At 33.3% G+C, this 21,876-nt stretch overlaps 1 protein-coding gene and 1 long non-coding RNA gene across 8 annotated transcripts in view; one reads left to right on the top strand and one right to left on the bottom strand.

Moving 5' to 3' along the window:
- The window catches only part of LOC143907930 (uncharacterized), a 103,992-nt gene that overhangs the window by 1,630 nt on the left and 80,486 nt on the right, over window positions 1-21,876 (top strand). The window contains exon 2 of the long non-coding RNA XR_013260005.1: window positions 19,909-20,254. This is a non-coding gene — a long non-coding RNA (uncharacterized LOC143907930). The remainder of the gene's footprint in view (window positions 1-19,908; window positions 20,255-21,876) is intronic.
- Window positions 1-21,876, bottom strand: part of LOC143907924 (cyclic nucleotide-gated channel alpha-3) — a 184,399-nt gene that overhangs the window by 104,626 nt on the left and 57,897 nt on the right. The gene's annotated exons all lie outside the window — the stretch shown is intronic.

The following is a 21,876-nucleotide window of genomic DNA, read 5'->3' as shown; positions in this document are numbered from 1 at the left end:
GACATTGACACTTTTCGTGAACTTTGCTTTTCTAAAACTTCTTCAGATATTTGCCAATAAGGTGCTACAACGTTTAAACCATGCGTTAGTAGAAAAAGTTTTGAGTAAAAGTTATCCATTATGAAAAGTTTTAAAATAGGTAAAAAGTTTATTCCTCTCCTCTTTCTTTTCCACGAGATCTGTTTTTACTTTTATGAATTATATCACGATTTTTTCTTAAGTTTCCTAAAGAGACTTGGAACTTCATGATGCGATTGTAATTACAACATTGTTGCTGTTTACGTCTGGAAAAGCGAAATATATTTCGTGCTCGTTACTTCAACTTAATTAATTACAAGATGCAGATCCGGGCATTATTGCAATTATTATTTAGCAAAAGCCACGCTTAATTGTTTATGAATAAAGCTTGCTGTTATCAACGAATACACGAAGAGAAACGACATCGATTGATCTTGCAAATTTCTCTTATAAATCGATGGTAGATCACATGACATAGATATTTAATAAAATAAGAGAGCTTCTACTTTAAATGTATAAGGGTTACATTGCTTCTTATCGATTGAGACGACGCACAGAGAAGAATAATCGTTCTACAGCCAAGGAAAGCATTTATTTATTTTATTTTATTTCTCTTAGAGAGTAAGTTTGTACTCACACCAAAGAATATTTTCTTACTAATGGTTTTCAAATATCTTGACACATGTCTTTGAAAAGCCAGAATATTTGTTTCGAGTAAATGTAATGCTTATAATGATTTTATGGTAGATTTGCGGATACATAACCTTATCAAATACTTAATTCGCAAATCTACCATAAAGTCATTATAAGCATTACATTTACTCAAAACAATATTCTGATTTTCAAAGACTTGTGTCGAGATATTTGAAAGCTATTAGTAAGAAAATATTCTTTGGTGTAAGCTTACTTATAGGAGAAATAAAATAAAATAAGTAAATGCTTTCCTTGGAAGGAGAATGGTTTATTTTTATGTGTGCGCAATTAGTGCGCACATGTAAATTGATAACGTATTGTATGCAAATGATATTTCTATAATATTTTTACGGTTTGTTTTTCTTAAAAAATAATAGAATGCATATCGAAAAGAAATATTAGAGAAAATGTCAGAGAAAAATATCGTTTTATCAAAATCAGTTGTGCAGTAAAGATCTCGTTATAATTGCATGAAAATAATTTGAACGTGTGTGAAAGTAGAGAATTTCAAATATTACATCATATCTGTGACAAAAGATCTGTATTTTCTTTCGTGTTATCATATAAATAAAATATGAATAAATCTCGATCTTCCTCGAATCGTCACGCGAATTTAATGTTTTATACATGGAATATGGAATGTAGAAATTCTGTATATAAATTCGCATTCTTTCTTTAAAGTGTAACGTCTGGGCAGAGAAGGAAGAAAGTAAAGAAAGAAGAAAAGTGGTAAATACATGTCGGTGTACTAAACGAATGACGCTATTATCGATAACTGATGCGGACTATCTCGAAACTAATTACGTCATTATCGGGTTAATGTTCGAGTTTACTTCCAGGCGCCTTAGAAGCGTGACAACAACGACAATCCTTCGACAACCCTCGTAAGATCGGATCGATTCGTCGAACACGTGTGCGCTTGTTTCGAATAATCGAAACGATACATTACGCGCGCCGAATTCAGGAGCGGAAGAAAAACTTTGAACAAGTTAGGATAACTTTCAAATTTCCGATTGAATTTAAAAGACATAAAGTTGCAATTCCGCGTATAAAATATCGTTAAATTCATGTGACGGTTCCAGGATGGTTCCAATAGTTTGCCACATTTCTACTATATATGTATAGACGAATCACGACTGAAATTTCCTGTTGCAATCCGTGTATCAACAGCATTGCTTGGAATACTGGGCGGCGTAGAAACACGATGTTACGTCGTTAGCCGATATTTTTGGTCGGAAAAAATTCTATAACGAAAAATAGGATATCCTATTATCGTGAAAAATAAAAGCCCCCGACGAGTGTTTTCTATATTCAAGCTGCGTGGAAGCTTTGTAGAACGGCGCGCGAGACACGCGGGATTACAATAGAACTGTATCGCGTCTGGCACGTGCCATTGATTTTCATTACGCGCGTTTGCACTTACAAACCGTTAAATTACGAACCATTAATTTGACTGCGGTAAATACTTAAGCGCCCGGCCCGGTGTGTCGGGCATCACTCGATCGCGCGTTTTCGAATACAGCTCGTCGAATTATATTTTCACGAATGATTTATTCGAAATTCTGTGATCCTTCCTATAAAATCCATCCCGATTGGATTTCATCGGGATTTGATACAGTGTGTGTGCAGCAATCGAGTGGCATAATGCATCGGAATTTCGTAACGTAAAAAATTTAGTTTATTCCAATAATTAATCAAAATAAAACAATGATACGCACTACACATGTATATTTTTTGATAGATATATATCTCGAAAAAACTCAAGATATACTACGAATAAACCAAGAAATTTAAATGCATAAATAAACGATGCGACATACATTAGGTTTCTATCATTTGCTGAAGCTTGTTTTGAGGAAAAGTATATCTTTAAAGATGATATTCTTTCTCGGTGTCCCATTTCAAAAAGTTAATGCAAAAGCATTTTCTCGAGAGAATTCTTGCGCATTTTTCTTATGCACGTCGCGAATGGCGCAAGCACCTGCTTTCGGAATCTTTTCAACGGCTTACGCGATCGTCCTGTTAAGCAGGGCTGTTCTATGCATATACAAACGGAAAGACGAAATGGTCAATAAATGTTACCGCATCCGAGTGAGTAAATATAGCTTCAGGATCTGCATTATGTTTACTTTGAATTTTTTAAAAGTGTTCGTAAAGCATGCACAGGAATTTATTTGTCCATGCAAACAAGGCAAATGTATTATAGTTCCGATTTAATTCGTTTATTCGATAGACGATCTTTCGCGATAATAATATATAAATTCGCGAGTATAATATCTATAAAATTTAAGTTCACATGAATAAAGAGAAACTATGTTTTAGTGACATATTTATCGTAATTAAATTAAGCATATTGCTTTTATATATAGATTCCGTTTAATATCGAAGACATCAATATTGTCTTTTACGAAAACGTTTAAGATTTAAAATTAAATTATACTATTTCCTTTATCACAATCGAATCTATAATAAATTGAACCAGAAAGATTTCTACAAAGATAAGATATCTTTGCAATGTATATATTATACATATTTTATAAAATAGATTTTTATCAAAAATTGTAATAAAAAGCTACTTTATAAAAGCTGTTTTATAAAATCTCTTTTTGTATTTAGAGACGAGTACGTCTTCATTAAAAATCACTCGATGAATTGCTACATCCGTCCTTTTATCTTTAATAGTAGATGCAAGAAATTTCGCGATGGAAGCTTCCGCCGAAATTTTGGAGGAACTCTCAGTTGTGTTATGTTAGCAAGTCGCGCTTTGGAAACTTTACGAAATTCTGTTTTCGCTCGCATATCCCATTCCTCTTAGAAAGTACACTAGGTACTTCTTTATAAACGCACCTGCGTCGGTCAGTGATGACAAGAAAAAATTATTGCTTGAAGAACGTTCTAGTCAGTTTCTTTCACGCAACAATTTATGTTCTCCAAATTATAGTATTATTGAATATAAGAATGTTACAATAAAAATAGGAAAGATTGTTAAAAATAACGAAATGTCTCTCTAAAATATATATGCTCAAACATTTTGATAGCTTGACTAATGTTTGCAACAATTAGCACAAATTGATGATTTTGTATTGCATATACATCCAATATGTTTCAAATCTTTAAATATTTTCTGCACAATGTGGAATTAATTTAGATTAATGTAAAATTTTGCCTGCAGTTAGTTTAAATTCGACATACGGTTCAATTAATTATTTATAAGTTTCTATAAATAGATAGTATGAGATCGATAATTCATTTTCACTTTTAATTAAAACTGCGTAAAATTTGTTTTTTCTGCTATTCAAATAATCTTATTAATATTCAATATAGTTAAATCAAAATAAAACATACTATTTCAGATTTTTGCATAATCAAATATTTTAAAATAGTTACGTTTTTACAGATAAATAAGCAATTTTAATGAAATTATGACCAAATTTAATTTGGAGATATAAAACGTCGTTTTAATGAGATTGTTATGACAAAATTTAACTTGGAATACTATTGAATTCATATTAGAGCAGTTAATTTAAATTTGCATGAGAGCTATTCGGCAGATGGTTACAATGCTAAAACGATCGTATCGCTCGAACGCATAAACCAATTCGCGGCAAAATTGATCGAGCTCGACGGATAAAAAATACTTTTTGTTGGTTGCAAATGGTTGTAGTGAAGTCGGGGGTTGAGTGTACCGGTTTCGCCGCCGGTTGATCCTGTCAACAAGGTACGTTGGAAGTCTGTAAGCCGCTGACGCGTATATGGCACGAACACGCGCACGTGTGACCGATATAGATACGTAACCAAGTTGCCCCCACAAATGTACTCGCACCCTGAAAATTCGAGCTTCGCAGCATCCGCGAGTGCAAACAAATATTTGCTCGCCTCGTATTGCGGCAATCTCTGTTCAGAGATGCCTCTATGGAAATTTTCATGACATGCGAGCCCTTTTGATCCACCGTATTCCATCCGCAGTTAATCGGTCGAACCAGTTTTGCGATTTGCACTTTCGAGCGGCGATATAGAGAGGTTGTGTTTACCCGTCTAGTGGATTTTATTCCTTTTTACGGAGAACTTCATCTCTAAAAAGAATATCTTTAGAGCATAAAAGAAGTAGGTAATGACGATCCTAAAATAAAATTTGTCTTAACTCTTCTACTTTCTAAAAAAAACTGATCTTTCACCATAAATATATCTTGAGATGAAAAAAAAAAAAAAAAATGATGAAGTACGAATGACATTGACACTTTTCGTGAACTTTGCTTTTCTAAAACTTCTTCAGATATTTGCCAATAAAGTGCTACAACGTTTAAACCATGCGTTAGTAGAAAAAGTTTTGAGTAAAAGTTATCCATTATGAAAAGTTTTAAAATAGGTAAAAAGTTTATTCCTCTCCTCTTTCCTTTCCACGAGATCTGTTTTTACTTTTATGAATTATATCACGATTTTTTCTTAAGTTTCCTAAAGAGACTTGGAACTTCATGATGCGATTGTAATTACAACATTGTTGCTGTTTACGTCTGGAAAAGCGAAATATATTTCGTGCTCGTTACTTCAACTCAATTAATTACAAGATGCAGATCCGGGCATTATTGCAATTATTATTTTTAGCAAAAGCCACGCTTAATTGTTTATGAATAAAGCTTGCTGTTATCAAAAATATGCCAGTTTTAATATCGATGGCAATTTGATAGCACGGAAATGAGTCTGATAATAAACTCCGGCGTATACAGCTTCAATGTTCATCATTTTCAATAATCTCATTCGGGAAGTAAATTAATGACTCACGTGCAGTTAATCGCTTTCCCTACGATTTATCAATCTTTCGTCAAGAGAGATCGATAGAAATGTGCATTATAGGTTATTCATTATTAATTCGTCAAAATATATAAATAATAATAATTCCGAAGTTGTTTAACATTTGCCGAGAGAGACAATAACAGCTATGGGTCGATTCGTTTGCGAATTTAATGTATGAATAATTTTTCCGTATAAAATATATTGCAATGAAAAGAACTTCTCGAATTTTGTGACCTTTTTACGCGAAGAAAATAATTTTTCAAATGATCGTTATATGATTATTTCGTCAATATAATAGCTCGCGTATAACCTGCTTGAGGTTTGCGCTGATGCATATCAACATTATTTACCCGCACGATCGATATCGGAGCAACGATGCTTGGTTAGATAGATTGCCACAGTGTGGACTTGATTTCCATCTGCCGCGTGTTACCCGTTGATTGTCACAGCTTTTATCAAATTAGCGAGTGCATTATCTCATTGAAACGGCACGTTGCAAGCTAGATTAAATTTTGATCGAATTCTTTATCTTCGGGCTTGGGGCATCGACCGGAGTAGTTCGATATAGTCACAAAATAGAAATATAAATTGATATTAAGAAAAAGTGATGATATAGGTAATATAATTTTAGATAGAAAGAAAATGCATAATGTTAAAAATGCTAGTGATAACGCTAATAATAAAATTTTATGTGATTGTCTCTATTCTTTATGGATGGCCGTGATATATAATGCACAAGAGTGCGATTTTATGATGTTAAGCTTATACAAAGATTAATGAAAATTTTACGTGTCACGATTTTGTGATTTATGCGCGGATATATTATTTAAATTTCGCCTAACTAATCGCACGGAAAGTAATAGCAGCATTGCTACTTTAACGGTTATGGATAACGTGAACTTTAGCATTTTAACACCATCGATGCTTTAAGAACGTCATCCCTATCACCGGCAGAATACTATGTACAAGATTAAAAAGAATAAATCTTCCTTTTTCACTCATGACCTTTATTGCTCATAAAACCGTAGCAACTCGTTGAATGTCTAATGGAAAGTTGAGGGGACAAAGCCTTATATCCTTGGCTGCCTTAAGAAGAATTCAAAAGGTAAACTCTTAGATTTTTAAAAGATTATATTAAGTATCCAAAAGAAATATTATGATATAATTTCCTATTAATTCGTTCAGAAGGGGATAGCAAAATTATTATAAAGTTTTAACAGCAATACAGGTTTTAACCTCGAATAAGATAATCCTTATTCTCTCTTAGCTTTCATATATTATTCTTACGCATTATATATATATATATATATATATATATATATATATATATATATACACACATATAATGCGCAAGAATAATATTGTATTTTGCAATAAGTGTCTTTATCTGTAATTTTAATAAATTAAAAAAAAAATAGTCTTTTTGGCGCTTAAGCTTTGACAGATTTTTTATCTGGCTTAAACAAGCGCAATATTCTATATAGTCTCCGTTATTATAATCCACTGTTGAGATTTTGTCAGAAATACAATCAACTTGGAACGAAGTCAATAAATGAATCATGCACCATGATATTCGGATTTCTCGTAAACCTCATTTATCCTCGTAAAATACAAATGAAACAACTTATCTCATTACGAGAAGCAGATCCCTTCTTTTCGCGCTATCTTTCGGTCTAAATCTTCCCGTGTGACACTTAAGGGTGGATAAAGTGGTCTTTCCGGACATAAAGCTAATCATTCTTTAGTGCGTCCAAGTGAGAGTATAGGGAAGTAAGGAGGTGCTAAAAGAATAATGTCCCCTTTTTATCATAATATACATAACTTAAAAAAAAAAGAGATCCTCCTGACCCACAGATTTCTGTAGAAATCCATTAACAGATGGGAATTTTGCAATCTGAATCTTAAGTTTTGTTATATACTTTCTATAAAAATCCATATATTATACTATCGCAATTTAGTCATCTGACGATTCGGTTACTTTCTCATCTTATTTTTTTCAGAATACAGATTACATTTTCGTTAGCTCCGTTGTCGAATAAATATCAAACTGTATCGTTTATACAGGGAAAACAAAATAAGGCGTGGGAATAATCCGGCGTGGGCGCGGATTATCCATGGCGCCTTTATACTATCATATCCTTCGAGGTTTGTTGAAATTCCTCGCCGAGTGTCGCAACAGTAGAGCACTTGAAGTTTCATTTAAAACACAGAATAGATTTTTCGGAGCAAAGCTCACGTTTCTTATTAAACCGCGTTACGCACAGATTATTTCTACTCCACCGTCTCTCGCGTTACGAATACATACGTGCGATGCTTGCGAATGCTCGGCGTTGATTGTTAGACATTATTTTATCTCATAAGTGTAACGTTTATTTAATTATAATTGTATCTCTAATAACATGTCCCCAAAAATATTGAAAATACTAAAGGGTCCTTTTGGACCACAACCATCGTAGGTAATTCTAGCATTATCTAAATTTAATCAGAGATTTTATGTTATTCAACTAATTTTTATTTTTTGTATAATAGTTTTATTCAAAAGACAGCTTTTTGCTCATTCAAAATACGACCGACTATTTTCTCAAAATACCTTTGCGTTCCAAGAAAGACAATGTCTTTCACAGTTTGTTAATAATAATGATCTTCAATGGAACGAAACGAGTAGATGGTATGTACAGCATAGGACACTAACCCGCACTAACCTCTGACTTTTATTTGAATACCAACGAATACGCAAGTGACGGTATTTTATCTGTCGTGGACACGACGTGGTAAAGTTCGCTCTCGTCGACGGAAGAAACAAGAACGTTGACGAGATAGGAGGAAAATGTAGGAGTTCGCGTGCATACGCTCATAATGGCGCCGCATGTTTTTCGGCTGCCTCCTTGCTGAGGAAATTCGTGAGATTCCGGCGTTTGTCTCCCGAAGATTTCGGGAATTCAGAGTTCCGAGGACTCGCCGGAATAATATCCGCCACCGAGACAAATAAATTGGAGAACGTGGAACGTCGCAGGGGGGGAAATTCCCGACAATTCTCGCTGAGATGTGATTTTTATAAAGATAAAGCAGTTTTGCTGTGAATTAAATTCTCGACGTGATTATGTCTTTCAAGCTTAATTAACTCCGGAATTATTGAAGATTAAGACATATACCTGTATCGATTTAGAAACTCTTTGGCGAAAAATCAGAATTTTACCCTCTTTATCGATTATATCGAACTTCCGAAAATGGGATATTTACTTTGTAGAAATGTTCGCACGGGCAATGAAACTCTTCTTGCGCTGCGGGATGAAAATCAACCGGTGCAATCATCGTCGCAATTCGCCCGTCGGTCATCCAGTGCATTTCAATCTGACACCTGCCTGCCTGAGTAATTCGTGCGTTTGCGTAATGAAATTCGCGTAGCATCGCCCCGGTTAGTTGCAAATATGTGCAGATATATGCGCGCACTCGCCGGACACGCATCTGTTATACGCCGAGTTTGCCGTTGACGGTTATGGTCGCCCTGAACGAACGACGAGGTACACCGCGATAATGGCTTTAAGCTGTGCCCGAACGTTTCCGGGCAAGGTGTCCTCCGCAGGTAACCAATTATCCATATATGGTGTTCACGCGTTTATGACTGCATACGAGCATTTTCGGTAAAGGAGAATATGATGAATGAAAGACGGTGCTTCGCGTGATTTAATTATCAAACGACTGTCAACAGATCACTTGACGCGAAATTAATTAAATGCAAAAGCTTTTAGGATAGTGAATACCATCAGGCAAACTGAATACCTTTGGGCAATATTAAAAAAGCTTCTGTTCTTGCTGATAAACACGAATACGTAAAAACCGTGTACACCGGTGTACGAATGTGCGTTGAACGGTGAAGAGATTTTAACGAACGCGTAAAAGGTGCACGGGATTAAAATAAAAATATGGAGGTAAAATCGATATTGACTGATAAAACACGACAGCGACATCAGACTGATAAAACGTGAACTGAGAATCACTGAGGACAATGGCACGGTTCCAAAGAGCTGCAGCAGAATTAGGTTGGAAGAGATCCGCCGGAGACAAAGACACACATACACAAAACACAAGGAATCATTAGTGCGGCAGTAATTAAGTACTATTAAAATACGAGAGGTCAGAAGATGATGGAGATGGGAAAAACACGATGTGGCTTTATAAAAGTGTCTCTGTAATAATATGGTCTCTTAAGTGTCATTAAGTGTCATAATGATTAATATGGCTAAAGGAAAATTTCCTTATGAATTATTTAAACTCTTGCTGATAATGCATACATTAATCTAGTTACGGTGATAAAGGGATCAATCAATCAGTCGCTAAAAAAATTCAATGGAAGAAGTGTTGCAGGTGATACTTTAACGCTAACGTTACGGACTTTTTTATTGAAGCAATATACCGTAGTAATACAACAGAAAAAATATATTTTACTCGTATTCCTCTCACAAAGAGATATCATGTACAATAAATTGTAAAGGATAATGCACTAAAGAACATAGCAAGAACATCGCAACGATATAACACCATACACAGACTTTTATAGCCTACAATTATTCAAAATTATTATTAATTACTCTTCCACGGTCTTTTACCATAAATCTTATTATCTTGTACAAACACGATGTCAGAGACATACAAAAAATAAATCCAACGTCATGTACGATTTAAAATAAAATATCGTAGTGCCCATTGATATTACGATAAAATCAATTTCGAGTGTAGGTGGTCAAATATTCGCAGCCGTCCCTTTTATGATAGCGAAAAATTCATTGGGCATTCAAATAAAATTATAAAACGTATTACATGAAATTATAAAATAATATGCATAATATAAATTAGTCATTTCCATATAAAAGCCGTCCATTTAATTATTTTATACGATCAATAATGGCCGGATATGCAACAAAGCTTAGTGCACCCTGTGCCGTTTTCTAAAAAATGCTAGTAGGATGGATCTCTGCATCTGAATCAATTTTACGAAATTCGGTGTGTTTTACGCACGTGGTTATTGCGTACATGTTATTGTGTAAGCGCAGGATCTATAGAATTTTACGACGGGGAGAGCGGGCAAGTTGAGAACACTCGCGAACAATGACGTAGTTTCGAATTCCTCCACCCATGCAATAAACTACACCATTCCGCTGTATTCAGCTGCTCTCACCACCCCGCGCATCATATTCATGCTGTGTAACGAAGCGCAGCCGCGACTCGCTCAAAACCCGTAAAACTGGCTTTTATTAATAAATTCATTTTATGATTTTTGCACGCACGCGGAAAACAACGATAGATGTTCGATATCTCTTCGTTTTGCTCGTTGCTTTATATTTCTGGCATAATGAAGCAGATAAGCTTTTAATTTCTAAAAACACTCGTTTTTTTATTTTTTTATAACGTTGTCTCCATACAAAAGCTTCGAATTTTAAATCGATTTTCTACAATAAAACTTTAATCGCCATATATTATCGCAAATATTAAAATTCTCAGGATTTGTAAATTTGCATAAAAATGTTCGCATAACGTAAATTTTATGATTTAAAATAGATTGGAGAATAAGATTTTGCCATATACTTTTTACTCACAAAAGCCAGTGTTCCTCATTTTCAATCATTTATAACTTAGAAGCTATTTTCGCGAATAAAAGAAAGTACGATGAACCTAGACTACCTCGTATAAGATGTAACTATCGTTGCTGGACGGCGAGGAACATCGATCGAAGTTTCGTCCGTCCAACTGCCGCAATATTGCCGACGTAAATGCTTTTACTACTGACCTACCCCTCGAACGACACTTCGGATACACGTATACAGCACGCAGCATCGCGAATGCAACATACGAGATAGCATTTTCAAGATGCGAACGTGCTATAAAACCTCACGGAAAAATCCAAATGGCCGATTTCACTTATTGCCCAAAAAGAGTTGATATTTTTTATATCCAAGTCTCACTTTGATAAAAAACATGTAATACAGATTTTATCTAATATATATTTAATTCTCTCATATATCAAAGATACCTGAGTGATAGTAATATTATAAATGTATTATAAATTATAGGATATTTTGTAAATTTTTTAAACACATTATTTATAATGATAAATTATCCTCTTTTTTCTAAAAAAAGGCATGTTAAATCGATACTCGCATCTCTCGAAGTCTTCTCGAAAGTCTCGAATTGCTTTGTTGGCTCTTTTCCGCGATGCTGATTGATTCTGTTGCTGCGCTAACTTCGTGAGCGGCTGTCATAGCATATTTTGACAGTTGTGTGTAATATTAAAGCTATAAATAGCGCGCGCGAAGCGCACGTCTGTGATGTCTAGTTACTTAAATTATGAAATATAGCATGACATAGTAACGCTCTTTGTTCCGCATTGAATCTGTTTTCAAACTTTCCGTATAAATATGTATGCCTTGTAATGTATATCTACATTTGATATAAATAATTATTGTTAGATAATTACACTCATGAATATTATACATCACAATACTTCGGGGAATTAATATATATATATATATATATATATATATATATATATATGGAGGTAGCAATCGATAGTATTTCGTGACTGTATTTCGTGCATTATTTCGAATATTATGCACCGGATATTCATGTAACATGATTTTCTTATCACAAGAGATGTACAAAATATTCTTCTCTAGCTTAGCTTCTGTAACCTTCCGTAACTAATCTTGACTAATGGACTTATTAAGTAACCGTATTTTTTACGCCGCGACAGGGACGGTGTACAAAAATGACTCTTGATTTAAATTTCATTATCAGCAGCGTTACATCTCGCGATAGCTCATCTCATTTGCGTGCCAATCCTTTATTCGAGTGTGCATCCCTCTATGGCATCGTGACGCCACTCTCGAAGACGAATGCGTGGAAACGTGTAACGAACGTTCGAGGGGATGTTTTGCATAAGAATTTCCATATCGCCGGAATATGTTATCGTAAGATGGATATGCTCAACGTTGAAAGGCGAAACGTGATTCGTGCCGGTCCGGGATAAAATATACGTCCACCGTAGAATCAGAACGTGAGAGAATATTAAAATGATGGAGAGTAGGTACGGCGTGTTATCCGTCGTAGTTTGCTCTCGTCAAGTATAGGTGCTCGATACCGTTCTATCTCTCGTTGTCGTCCGATCGTGAGATGCATTTCACGCATGAGTACCTTATTGAGAAAATTTTATCGATATCTTAGAACAATAACGGTCGACCCTGGCTGTTCCATGGCTTGAGAGAGAGAAGAGCAAATATCCTGTATCTGAACATTTGATTTTTCTTTCTTACATTATCAAACTACAAAATGACATTTGAAAATATTGAGACATAAGCTCGTCTATAACAAAAATATTAAATATTATGACATAAGCCGTGATATAAACCGTTGATGTGATATTAACATTTTTAATATTATAATATTACTATATGTTTAATTTTTAGATTGCATTTAATTATTATTGCTCGCTTTCTTACTGCATACAAACATTAAAAAGTAAGATATATAGATAAATTTTATTGTAACATTCGTCGGTTTTACATATTAAACGTAATTTAATAATAGCGTGATAAATTTATTATTTTGAAATCAAATCTTATGCAAGCATCATGTTTGCACAGTTTGAGCAATATCACAATGTTACAGACTTTTAGATGCAAATTGGGTGGGAAAAAGTTATTCCATCGGAAGATATTGTGCTTAACGAACTGATGGGAGTAATTCGCACTTTGCCGCGGGATGTGGCGGACATTACCCTAATGTAATATTTATGGTAGGAAAAATATCGCAACGATTCGTATTTCGCGCATGGGTACCTTATTGAGAAAATTTTATCGATATATCTTAGAATAACGGTCGACCCTGTCCCGTGGCTTGAGGATAGAAGAGTAAATATCCTTCGTTATGTTATTTCAGTTTTTAACCAGAAATATTACTTATTTCTGCATCAAATGCGCTTATTACCGAATCCTAACAAGCGCTGCAGATCCGAACGTGATACGGGAAACTCACATTAAATATAATTGCAATGAGATACATAATTATTGATGGATATTAATACGGCGCATCTGTTAATCAATAATACTGTACGAATTTACATAATTATACTGTTTCCATCAGATAGAGTATAACGTTCGTACGGTAATAATTAACCCTTCATTGTCATCGAAGATAATATTATTAGGACACAAACATTTTTTGCAATTAAAAAAAATTGTGGATTTTTATTACATAATTTATAATAAAAAAATAAAATCTGAAAAATCTGAATTTACAATTTAAGTTCGTACGGTAATAATTAACTCTTCAGTATCATCGAAGATAATAGGTATTATTAGAGGAAAAACATTTTTTGCAATTAAAAAAACTGTGGATTGTTATTACATAATTTATATTAGTGACGAAAAAATAAAATCTGAAAGATCTGCATTCACAATTTCAGTTAAGTTTGCTTTCCAATACGTTGAATCAATTGATTGATTGAGTGAATTTAGTTTAATTAATCGTTAAAAAGTAAAGTTAATTTTTATCAAAAATTAATTTAATTTTTTTTAAAACAAGAATACGAGCAATTTGTGTTAATTTGCAAATTTAGATTTATACCAAACGGTAATGCAAGCAATTGCTTATCACGGTATAATAGATCATTTAATAGAAAAGATTGAATCAAGCGGTCAAGCGGATGAATTACGACAGTAGCAGTTCGATATTCAATATTCTGAGCTACCCGTTCGCATGAATCGCCTCTATACTATGCTCTCGAAAATTTCAAGCAAATTGTAACGATTAATCGTCGCTGCCGGATCGCGGCAATTAATCTTACGCAGCGTGAACCGTTTAACAATCACGTTGCTAGCCACTAGCCGCCAAGCTGACGGCCGATCTCTTATTTAAGCCGTGAGTAACGTGCGTTGCGAGTACAAGCCGTGAATGCGGAATATTTATGTTATAAAATGGATAATTAATGCATGAGAGAAGTTTTGAAGATTGTAAGGTTTAAAGTAGTTTGACATTTGCATCTTGTAAAACATATGAGAAGTATTTTAGGAAACCTCTACGTAAAATATTTTCAATATTGACACATAAGCAATATTAATTTAGTCGTTCATATAAAGATAAGGCGAGAAATTCGCTTTAAGCACTGAGGGGGTTATCTTATACATCACGTTATTGGATATCGCGATAAACGGGCGGATGCGTGCGGACAACGATGTTATGGGGTAGATTTGCGGAAACACGTTTCGTACGATGGCTCGTAAAATCTTGATGAGGGCTATCGCGAAATCTTATGAAACATAAACTTTAAGATGATCTAGTTTTAAAGCCTCTATTTAATGTCATAATAAAATCTAAAGTCTTAGTTAAATAAAAAAGGAACAATAAAACGGTATATATTTCACATAAAACTAACGTTTATATTCTAAATTAATGAAATATCTTAATATTTTTACGCGATAATATTTCTCGTATTAAATATTAAGATTGTAATTCAATATTATGTTCTAAATCGCCTACGGAATAAAAGAAGCCACGAAATCGGGGAAATTATGTACGTACATTAATACTGCGTGATAAACGCGACAAGCGCCGCGCCGCGCCGTCGCGAGTTTGCCTGAAATGTTCACACCACAACGGATTCACTACTGACATTTATTTCCGCGACGTTATCTAACATGCTCATGTACCCAGCTATATAAACGATCCTTGGCTTGCCTGATGGAGACAAACATTTGTAGTACCCAAGGGTCGGGAAGAATATACACGCGGCACAATAAGCAGGATAAGGTCTTGACGCACCGTTGCGTCAGGTTTCGCGTTAGTCCGCAAATGCAATATATGCATGAACGTGTCAGTTGAGTAAGCTCACACATAATGATATTTTACTTTAGTAAACGGAGTCAAATTAATATGGATTCGTTGTACTTTCGTGGTATCGGCTTGTAATGCATCGTTTTTAAAAAGGCAATTCTTTATACAGCGTAACCTTTAATAAAATATTCAAACGGTGGTTTTTTAATGATTTTTTAATTCATCATGAAGAAAAGTAATTAAATATACTTAAAGTTGATTCTTGCTGCCCATTATTTTGCTACTGTTAATTATCTGCTTGTTTAAAAGTGAACTGTTCTTGTTAATATTTAATTATAACAGCTGGTGGTTAAAGTAACTGCCTTGTACATGTATGTAATAAGTCAGTTGCCACATAAATCATATTCTATTTTCCTTATTAAACGTGATCGCCGAAAGCGACTGCAGCGTTTGAAAATATATGGTAATTTATGCGAGCAAACGAGTATTATGTTACTACTGGAGTATGCAGGATCGATCATCTTAACACACTTCGCGGTCCATGTACTTTGGCGGATCAACCAAACGATAATGCGAGCTTATGGATAGCAGAGACATGGGGTAGGGGACCTGATATTGACCTTGCTAGCCACAAAGGGCCGCATAATTGTTGAGGTTAATTCCTGTTTGTGCCACACGCCGCAATCTACCCTCCGTCAAACTATCGCGACCTCGATCCCTCTTAGTCCGTCTCCGCTTTGGACTATCTCTAAATTGTCCAGCAATTGTTAAGCCACGTATTTGTATTTGATGTGCGATGCGTAAAGTGCGCAGCAACAGGGTTTGCGGTTAACCAAGCAACTGAATATACGTATGTATAAAAGATATATATAAAAGATACTTTAATAAAGTATTCTGAAAATTTATTAAGAATTGAAAAGTTTTACACGAGAATATCAGGGCCACAACAGTTCTCAAATCATAGCGAATTAGCAAATTGCATGCGCCGAGTTCGCGTGCTCAGGCTCGTAATAATACGTACGCTTATATGCGTATTGATTTATCATGTGATATTGATTTTCATAGCGTAGGTGAGTCTAATTTTTATTGCACAACTGATTTTGCCTTTTGGATTTTTATACACAGATATATAGATGCTTGTTCAGTGGAATAATTAATCAGTTTTGTGTCACATTCTTCATAGTAATTTAGCTGTATTTTCTTGATTTAAAGTGACAAAATTCTTCATTCATTAAAATCATATGGAACGTATAAATTTGAGAAAAGCAGTAATTTACATAAATGTCATAAATATTTTTCTGACTGAAACAAACATGAATCTTATTCTTCAAGTAGACGTTATATAAAAATGCAATCATAAGTCATATATAGAAATCGATTTAATATGTAAGAAATCGAATATTTAGCGCGAATATTCTATAAAATGTTAACTATTAACTATAAACGTTAAATATTTCGTAACGGTAACGATTTATTTAACGTGTGCTCTTGGTGTACACGCAAGATCGTCGTTCTGTTCTCTCCGTGACGCTCGAGCGAACAGGTACGTAGGAAGAGATTGCACACATATACGCTTATCTTCATTCAAACTTGTTCAAAAGATGTAACAATTTGTCCAAATGACCATGGAAAAAATAATTACTGCATTACAGCTTTTAATTACTGCGCGAAACTATTTTTTAAATTTTGCTATACATTTTACATTTACTAAATTATTTTCTTTTTTTGCAGTAATTTTTTTATTGCAGTATCTAATTATTTTCTATAGATATATATTAGCGAATGCAAAAAAATTGTATGAGATAAAGTAATTTAGAGATCAATGTAATTATTATATTATATTTTTGATTGTTTCCTTAATTTGTTGAAATATTTTTACTCGTTAATAATTTTTTAAACATACAAGGTATTCCGCCTCTACTTTATAATACTTTAATTGTGTACTTTGGAGATTGATTAGAATAGAAAATCCGAATACAAAAATGCCACAATTGCAGTAATTTTCAAAGTATATAAGCAATCGAGATCGTTTTCATATCTTCGATGATAAAATAATTCATTTGCGTGGTAGGAGATGATGAGAATTAATTTATTATTATGTGTTTCTCAATTTTATGTCTCAGGAGAAATGGAATTGTGATTTTAATGAACTAAGAAATCAAGGTGGATTGTCACATTTTTCTCGACAATCTATTTTATTTTCTTGATTTACTAAAATTGCAAAAATAATTTGTTAAAATCATGCAAGACGATAAAATTTTAAGAAGAGTACCTAATAATAAATATTATTTTACACGAACACTTTTTCGATTACAACGAAAGTAAATCTTATTTTTCAAATAAACGTCAATTGAGCGATAATAGAGATATTAATTTAAAATGTAAGAAGTAAAAAATTACCGCACACGTAAATATTCTATCTATAAAGCCGTTAAATATTTCTTAACGATAATAACAATTCGGTTGGCAGGCGGCCTTGGTTTTTTGTCTACGCGCTGCGTTAAACAAAGACACCGCCCCGCGCGCCGCTATCACTCGCGCGTCAGCTCTCGAGCGAGAAGGTGTGTGCATTGGGACGAGCTGTTTAATGTGTCGTCGACTCTATTCGAAAAGTGATCGCGACAAATACAAAAGAATATTAATTAACTCTCACGATATATAATAATGCGTATTGTGGGGATGGCCGCATCTACACCGAAAGAAATAGTCCGCGCATTTTAATCTTTCGGAACAGCAATCGAAACGATAGATAATTCGGGAATTACATATAAATTAATGTTTCGTTACATTTACAGTAATTATTCTTTATATTCTATGATATTTAGATTCTAATATATTTCACGCATAATTTGAACTTTCCGCACAACGTTAATTTATCTATTATTATTCCTCCGGATTGGTGGTGTAGACTGTGTAGTGTAGAGTAACTAACAAATTACGGAATCGATATATTACATCTTTTTGTTACTTTTGAATCTATTTTTTAATTTTAATTAATAATATTTTGTGCATTTCGTAAGATTTATAAGCGTTACATACAATTAACGTTAAAACGTACTCGCGCGAAGTCTCGCACAATCGTCGTTCTAATAATTAAAAGTGATCGTAATTTAATTGGCGATTAAATTTCATTTTCATAATTTTCGAAATTGCAAGAAAAATTCTTGTTTTATTGAAAACACATATTCTCTCCGTAACGCTCGAACGAACAGACAGTAATGCGACTCGTTCCGTCGTATTAACTCTCTGAAACCCGATTACGATTATTATCATTAACAATTGTCGGATCGCGCGATGTAGTAACTCTCGCAATATAACGACGCGTATCGAGGCTATATGGATTATCTATCAAATATTTCGCGCAATTTATTTTCTCGAAGCTGGAATCAGAACAAAGGGGAATAATAAATTACTATTGTGTAACGATATTATACTGTGGACGATATATATATATATATATATATATATATATATATATAATTTATGTTTAAATTTACAGAATATTCAAACCGCGATGTAAAATATGTTAAAATAAATATAATTATAAAATATATATATATTTTTTTATAATTATATTTATTTTAACATATTTTACATCGCGGTTTGAATATTCTGTAAATTTAAACATAAATTATTTAGTAGTATTTCTCTGGATTAATGAGATATGGTAACTAACGAATTACCGAATCGATATATTACACATCTTTTCGTTACGTGAATCTATTTTTTAATTACGATTAATAATATTTCATGTATTTCGCGAGATTATGCGTTATATGCGATTAATGTCAAATTAATCAAAAGATTCGCGTGAAGTCTTACGCGATATCGTTGTGTTTTAATTAAATAATTAAAACGCAAGTGATCGTAATTAATTGATGGTTAAATTTTATTTTCATTATTGAAATCACATTATGGTTTTATTCTTTTCGAGATACAAAAACGTTTGGTATAAAATATTAATAATAAATTGATTTATGCAATAAAATGAGATCGAAATCTTACAATTAGATATAAAGTGTGATAATGTACGTCGAAATTATAATCTAAGATGAAATATTCGACGCAAGTGTTTTCTAAAGCGTTATAATTCATATTAATAATTCGGTTATCCGGTGGCCTTGGTTTTGTTGTGTAATATGTTATGTAGGTATATAGTATATAGAGTACGAGCGTGCTGCTATATGCGTATCCACAAAGGTACGACACTAATATCATTCGCACCAATTTTCAAATAAGCAAGTAGTGATATGAGCCGCTCTATGTGTCGCCCCCCGACACGCGACCGTTTTTTGTGAGTAATTACTCGCGCGGCTAATTAATTTAATGGTTCGTAGGTGTATTAAGGCAACTTTATTTACAACTTTATTTACTGAAAAGGATATTTCGCGCAATGTGCTCGTTTGAGATCGAATTGAGAAGCGAAGAGAATAAAAATTAGAAATTAGTTGCAATATTTAAGCGATAACAATTTCTTTAACGCTTTGACTCATTGTCAGATATATTTTGCATTGAAATATCTAGTTTTGAATACTTCTTAGATTTACACATATTTAGATATAATTTTTTTACTGTTTTCAGATTCAGAGAACATAGAAAAATGCGCGAATCGTTGGACTGAGTTCAAGCAATGGAGAGTCGTCATATGTAATTAGTAATTAATTAGTGATACATTGAATGCACATAAACGAGAGTTGGTTTACGCCAATTTCGTTGTTACATCTTAATTTGTTTTAATTTCGGGAGTGCCGTGTAAAGTGTCGCGCGATTGTTATATTCTGTTAATTAATTCACGTGCTATTGTAATTAACCGCGTTTGCGCAAGTGTAATTAATTGCATTCTCGCGAGTGTATTGTGAATGCAACGATGCCATGGAACTTGAGGGAAGGCTTGGGAAGGCATTTGGCGACAGCGGAGCAGCCTGGGGTGAGTGTAATTTATTATTTATGTATTAATTATTGTTTTCACGGAATATATATTAATCTTTCATTTGCGTTTATTTGAAATGTTTATACAAATAATTGGAATAAAAGTTGGAAAAAGATCTTTATTTATAGAGTTTCATAAAAGATTGTGCTCTTAAAGAGAAGTTTTCAAAAGTTACATAACTATTTTATTAAATATTTCTTTGAAGAAAATTAAAAAATTCAATATGCGTAATAATTGTTTAAAATATTTTAATTTAGATACTCTAATAACTTGAGTACATCTATATTTCCAAGTTCTTTGTTGTTATTCAACGTAATTCAGAACTCTGGTTGTTTGCATCTGTCTGAAATTATTTTTATTAATTTAATATTTAGTGAATTTTTTTTTCACATTTGACTAGTTATATAAGTAATTAATTGCTAAACGATAGTTTGGCAATAATTTATTCATGGATTAAACCACGAATTAGTATAATTCAGAGAGAAGGATATGAAGAAAATATATGATTAGATAACGAACACACAGTTTTTGCTTTTATTGATAGTACGTATTATTTTCATTAATAATGGAATCGTGTAAATTATTATCATAATTTTTAACGAACGCGTCATGCACGAGAGCACAACATTTGTTTGAGTATTCTTTAAGCTTCGTAAGTTCTCATTTAAATATATTATGAAAAATGTATGCATGATTATTCCAACTTTAGATAGGCATTTTAATGACGTCTCTTGCTCATCGATATTCGTTGATGTAAAATTTGTCATTATACGTTATAGACAAGTTTGAAGCATGACATATGAAAACTCGGACAAAATGAGATTTTTCAAAAGTTACTGTGAAAAACTTCTCATATTTACATGAGTAGTTTCCGACACGTTCGCGCGATTTCATTGTAACTTTGTTCCATTTTACGGATAAAAATTTGATATTTTACGGGTAAAAATAACTTATTCGTTGATTCTCACTACGAGTAACGTTGCATTGATTATCGATTTCACAGAAATAGAAAAATTTTGTTAATAAAATATTTTATTGTAAATTTTATATCAACCGAACACATACATACAATATATACTGAAAAAATGAGAGAAATAGAATTTTATTGTCGTTTCGATCAAATTGCAGATCACATATTAATATAAATACACAATATCCATAAATTATTTTGCATATATACGGATTTTAATTGTAAAATGTTCGTGATGACGAGTCGCTTAATCAATCTTGCAAAACGCTGTTTTCATATGAGGTTTATTTATATAACGTCAATAATTGCACTGCAATCCTCATCACGATTAAACGCATGTATAATGATTTTTAGTGAAGTCGAAACAAACAATTATAACTTTGTAATTTATCTGAAAAGTTTTATGCCAATTTATAGTTTGACCGGTAGTTGATTTACTAATTTCTGATAAAGTATTTGGAGCTATCCGCCCAATCGCGTGTATAAACTCCAAGACTCGCACGTTTGGAAACCGCATCTCACGTATACGGAAAGAGGTGGGAACGTCCCTTGCGAAATATAAATCCGTCCGACTTTCAAGGCACGGCAATTAATAGCCTGCATTAATCACGAAGGACGGTGACGTTGCGGAGAATTATGGGCATTTGTT

Source organism: Temnothorax americanus, unplaced genomic scaffold, assembly GCF_048541705.1.
Source record: "Temnothorax americanus isolate GAGA-0224 unplaced genomic scaffold, ASM4854170v1 Scaffold9, whole genome shotgun sequence".
NCBI lineage: Eukaryota > Metazoa > Arthropoda > Insecta > Hymenoptera > Formicidae > Temnothorax > Temnothorax americanus.
This window is presented reverse-complemented; position numbering and strand designations above follow the sequence as displayed.